Genomic DNA, 6,000 nt, shown 5'->3' with positions numbered 1-6,000 from the left:
TACACTAATTTGGGTTATTTTTACCAAAGATATGTAGCAGTATAAATTTCAGCCCAAATTTATGAACAAAAATTTACTAATTTGCAAAATTTTATAATAGAAACTAAAAAAGTGTTTATTTTAATTTTTTTTAATTCTCTCTTTTTTTACTTATATCGCAAAAAATAAAAAACCCAGTGGTGATTAAATACCACCAAAAGAAAGCTCTATTTGTGTGAAAAAAAATACAAACATGTTGTTTGGGTACAGTGTAGCATGACTGAGTAATTGTCATTTAAAGTTTTAGTGCACTGAAAACTCAAAATTGATCTCAGCAGGAAGGGGGTAAAAGTGCCCTGTATTGAAGTTGTTAAAATATACATTTTCAGATTAACCACTACAGGGGGCTCTAAGTGGATCAGGACCATTACTGCTGCAATAAATCTTGCTGAGATAAAGGTTTATTTTACATCTGAAATTAATGTCTTAAAGTGATTGTAAAGGTTTGTGTTTTTTTAAATAACAAACATGTCATACTTACCTCCACTGTGCAGCTTGTTTTGCAAAGTGGCCCTGAACATCCTCTTCTGGGGTCCCTCGGCGGCTCTCGCAGCTCCTCCTCTTATCAGGTAACCCCCTAGGAGAAGCGCTCTCCTGGGGGGTTACCTTGCGGATGCGCTCCCAAGTCCAGCATTTGCATCCATAGACATGAATGCCAGACTCTGGCCTGCCCCCTGGCACCCGCGTCATTGGATTTGATTGACAGCAGTGTGAGCCAATGGCTGCGCTGCTATCAGTCTATCCAATCAAGAGCTAAGAACCCTGGGCAAAGGAAGATCACGTCTCCACCAGGTGAAATTCCAGGGCTCAGGTAAATAAAACGGGGGGCTGGGGGGCCCGTGACTGCCAGGTGTTTTTTCACCTTAATGCATAGGATGCATTAAGGTGAAAAAGCATGAGGGTTTACAACCCCTTAATATGTTTTGCCAAGATAAGCTTTGCTTTTGGATCCACCAGACATTATATTTGTTGACTTCACTGTGACCCATCACATAATGCACAATATACTTGACATACTGTCCTTTGCTGCATTATTGTAATGTTTACTTGGGTGTTACCTTGGTGTGGTTATGAAATTCCCATAACACGTCTTACAGAGGTATTGCAGTCTGTGACTCAGAACAACAGTTGTATACAGTATTTGGATATTGTACATGCTGTATGCATGTGGGGTATGGTATATACAGTATGTATGTTAGGTGTTTTTAACTGCTTCAGCCCCAGAAGATTTTACCCCCTTCCTGACCAGAGCACTTTTTACAATTTGGCACTGCGTCGCATTAAATGACAATTGCGCTGTACCAAACAAAATTTGAGTCTTTTTTTTCCCACAGATAGAGATTTCTTTTGGTGGTATTTGATCACCTTTGCGGTTTTTATTTTTTGTGCTATAAATAAAAAAATAGCGACACATTTGAAAAAAAAAACAATATTTTTTACTTTTTGCTATAATAAATATTCCCAAAAGTTTTTTGTAAAAAACAAATTTCTTCATCATTTTAGGCCAATATATATTCTTACATATTTTTGGTAAAAAAAATCACAATAAGCGTATATTGATTGGTTTGCGCAAAAGTTATAGCTTCTGCTATGGGAAAGGCATTTTTATGGCATTTTTATATACTTTTTACTAGTAATAACTGTGATCTGCGATTTTTAGTGGTACTGCGACATTGTGACGGACAGATCGGAGACTTTTGACACTTTTTTTGGGACCATTGGCATTTACACAGTGATCAGTGCTATAAAAATGCACTGATTACTATGTAAATGTCACTGGCAGGAAAGGGATTAACACTAGGGGGCGATCAAGGGGTTAAATGTGTGTTCCCTCAGCATGTTCAAACTGTGTGGGGATGTCAGTGACTAGGAGAGCAGCCATATAGTTTTTTCCTACTTTGTAGGAAGAAACAATATGGCTCCTCTCCTCCAACAGCACTCCTCTGGTGGCCGAAAATGGGTAGGACGTACCCATAGGGGATTTCACCCAGGAGAGCCATTGTGCCTCAGTACATCTGCGTGACACGGTTGGCATGCTTTTAATAAATCTTTATGATTTTGACCATTTTATTATTGCTTCAGTGCTGACTTTTTTAGGTAATATATTGTTTGTTGTGGCCGTTGATATATGGGGGTTCATTTAGTAAAGGCAAACAGACTGTTCACTTTGCAAGAGAAGTTGCACTGTGCAAGGGAATATTCCCCGGGGTTGTTTTTATTCCATTTTGCTTGCATGTGATTCAGCATTTTTTGCAAAGTGAACTTTACTATATTCACTAAGCTCTGGGACAAATTCTCTTGCAAAGTATACAGTAACTTCCCTTGCAAAGTAACAGTCTATTTACCTTTAGTAATTCAACCCCATATCAGACACATACCCATGTAACTTAATACTCATAGATGTAACAGTCTGATTGTACAATCTCTTTGGAATTTCCTTTAGATTATTTAAAAACACGCACTGCGGGAGCCTACCTAAAGAATGTGGTCAGCTTAAATCTTGTTAAAAGGCCCTCGCCCTACATAGTTGTTAGTAAATCTAAAGGATATTGTACAATCAGATTGTAATATATATAGTCAGCTTTATAAAGAATAAAGTCCCCCGTTTGGTCGGTCGGTCCGTCAGTCAAAATCCCCCCTTATGCTCAGTCGATCTGCAAACCCCACACTTACTCCATCTAGGTTGCGGGCCTGTGTCTCCTCCTTGGTGTCTCCTCCTTGGCATCTCCTCCTTGGTGTCTCCTGCCTGACGTCTCCTGCCTGGTGGCTTCTCCCTGCGTCTCCTCCTCGGTGGCCAATATGGTCACTTCTCCTCTCGCCCAATAGGGAATATTAATTTTCTATTGTCACGCAACTGGGGTGACTCAAGGTGCAATGGCGGTCGCTCCATTAGGGGCGCAGGGGCACCGCCCCCCTAATCCATGTGCCCGGCCCCTAATTTACATGCAGAGTGCCGGATGTATGGATTTCAATGTGGTTTTTTTGTTTTCTTTTGTTTTTAAGCACATGATTAGAGCCTGAGGCTCTAATTGATTTAAAAAAAATGTGTTTTTCAAATCAATTAGAGCCTCAGGCTCTAATCATGTGCTTAAAAAAAAACAAAAAAAACAAATTGAAATACAACTGACTGGCAAAACATCCTAATGGAGTGGCCACCACTGACTAGTATCCAAAAAAAATAACAGAACGAGCATAATATGCTAAAACAGCATTATGCCGCGTACACACAGTCGGATTTTCTGATGGGAAATGTTGGATGTGAGCTTGTTGTCGGAAAGTCCGACTGTGTGTATGCTCCATTGAACATTTGCTGTCGGACTTTCCGCCAACAAATGTTTGCTAGCAGGTTCTCAAATTTTCCGCCAACAAAACTTTGTTGTCGGAAAGTCCGATCGTGTGTACACAAGTCCGCGCACAAAAGTTCATGCATGCTCGGAATCAAGTACGAGACGGAAGCGCACGGTCTTGTAAAACTAGCTTTCATAATGGAGATAGCACATTTGTCACGTGGCAAATTTTGAAATCTCTCAATGCAGGGCATTCTCTTCTTCTTTATAATGCTAGAATAATGAAGTTGCTTTGCTGCTGATATTCACACAGAGTTCTGACAAACGGATTTTTTATTATTTCTCGTGATCTGAATAATCTTTGTTTTTGTTGTTTTTTTCTCGTGATCTCCAGAATTCTTTTTTTTATTTTTTATTTTTTTCTAGTGATCTCCATAATATTTTTTGTCGTTTTGTGTGTCAAGTTACCACAACACCATTATTATCTTGTATTTTTTAACCTCAAAAAGATACAACTATGTTGGTGTCCCTTGTTAATTTGACATTGTATTTTTTAAATGTACCTGCCTACTCACAAACAAATTGTCCTTTTTTGAAGTAAAACACATAGCCAAGTATTCGTCAAATCAAAAATGAGAAATTTAATAGGGGTAATAACAAAATAAAGAGGAAGGCAACGCCGGAGAAACAGTTGGAATTGGTGAAGCCTTTGTACCCCAGGGCAGACATTAATTATTTGAAAGGCAAAATTGGTTACCTGAGGAGTCCATATAATAGGGAGCACAATACGGTCCAGCACTCTGAGAGATCAGGAGCAGCAGCAGATGACATATTTTTCCAGAGGCTGTGATCTTACAACAGCCTGCGTCTTTTGCCAGACCACACCAAACCCAGGCCATCACTCCCAACACTTCCTTCCCCGCTTCCTTCCATGCTGTTCTGGTGGATTGGGTGGCTGTGGTGCTGCTGGAAGTGGTGGAAGAGTAGTATGGTCCAACTCACACCGGTGGCTTTTATTTGTGAGTTGGCCCTTCACCCCCTTGTTTAGGGCCATAAGAATGATCTCCTCACAGATGAGGCGTTTGCCCTCCTCCATGAGTTCCAGTTTACTGGCTGTCACACAGCCAAATGACTCATGGACACCAGGGGTCATTGTAAGTACCGCAGAAGCCTGGCGAATTAAAGCAGTCGCTGACTCCTCCAGGTTCCTCGCCTTCCTGGTCCTTTTGGCTGGAGGGCGGAGGGGAGGAACCTGGGATTCCGTCAGGCTACTTTCCATGGCCACCTCTTGGCTGAGACTTTCCTGTGTATGAAAATGGTATATAGTTTTAGTTTTTTGGTCATCAATCACACATAATTTTGAGCGCATGACTGTTGCAAATTGAATGTTAACAAATAGAAAAGACTATCATTCTGACCCCAGCCTTTTCATTCTTGTCCCAAACATTTTTGGCTACTATTGTCTATTGATATGTAAACCACTTTGTTAAATCAGAAATTAGTGATCAATAATAGCATCTAGTTAACATCATTCAATTTTTGACAAGAAATATGTTGAACAATGCTATACCTGGCTCAAGCTGGGCTTCTCCACATCTTCCTGGGTAGAAGGCCCAGGTTGGACTTCAGAAGCTTAATCTGATGTTGAAGGAAGTGTAGAAGGAAGTGTAGATAGTGATGACCTGGGTTCACTCTGGTCTGACAAAAAACGCAGTCTGTCGTAGTACAGCCTGGGTACATATACATCATCTGCTGCTGCTTCTGATCTCATGGAATCCTGGACCTTTTTGCGCTCCCTATTTATGTGCTCCTCAGGCTACCAATTTTGGCCTTCAAATAATTGATGTCTGCCATGGGATACACTGGCTTCACCAATTCCAACATTTTCTCCAGCGCTGCCTTCTTCTTTTGCTTGTTGGAGTATTCTCTGCATGTCACAGATATGGCAGCTCCATGTACATGTCCAGGAATTTTGGCAGGAAGTCCAGGTCAGTAAATGTATCAACCATTTTATCTGCAAGACACAACACAAGACAAACCCTAATGTCAGGCTAAACTCTCCTAATCTTGTCCCAATATAGGCCTCAATCTATAAGCAGTATAGGCCACTAACCACAGTTAAAATTGTACCTTCGTTTGCACGATCTGCGCTTACGATTCTCCGTCCTCCACTCACAGACCGTACGTACGACGCACGCGTGTTATGCTTTATATACACTGCACAAGCATGAAACTCCGCCACTGACCTTCTTTCTAGTGTATTCCCCGCCCCTTCTCTTTTCGGGGCAGTGGGAGAGCACATGGCGAAGACACAGCAGGTGCATGCAGAGAGCAGCAACGAGGAGGAAAGCCGGAGCAAGCCAGTTCCGGATCCAGGACAAGATATAAGGCTTCAAATATGTCCTTTGTAGAGATGGTGGACATCTTGAAGAGAGCAGACTATGATGGGAAGTATGGACCTTACACAAACCCTAATGTGAGAAAGGCCAAGATCATGACTAAAGTTGTGAGAAGTCACAAACTATGGAAAAAAGGAAGGTTTGGGACTTTATATGAGGCCTGGGTGGGAGCCTCCATCTCTATATCGAATACATTAAAGGGAAATTGGGACTTTAAAATGAAGCGGTTGAAATGCGGAGGTGGTGATAGGAAATAGTTTTATTTGTATCAAAAT

The sequence above is a fragment of the Aquarana catesbeiana genome, linkage group LG04, assembly GCF_042186555.1.
Source record: "Aquarana catesbeiana isolate 2022-GZ linkage group LG04, ASM4218655v1, whole genome shotgun sequence".
Lineage (NCBI taxonomy): Eukaryota > Metazoa > Chordata > Amphibia > Anura > Ranidae > Aquarana > Aquarana catesbeiana.
The sequence above is the reverse complement of the archived record's forward strand: the minus strand, read 5'-3'. Positions refer to the sequence as shown.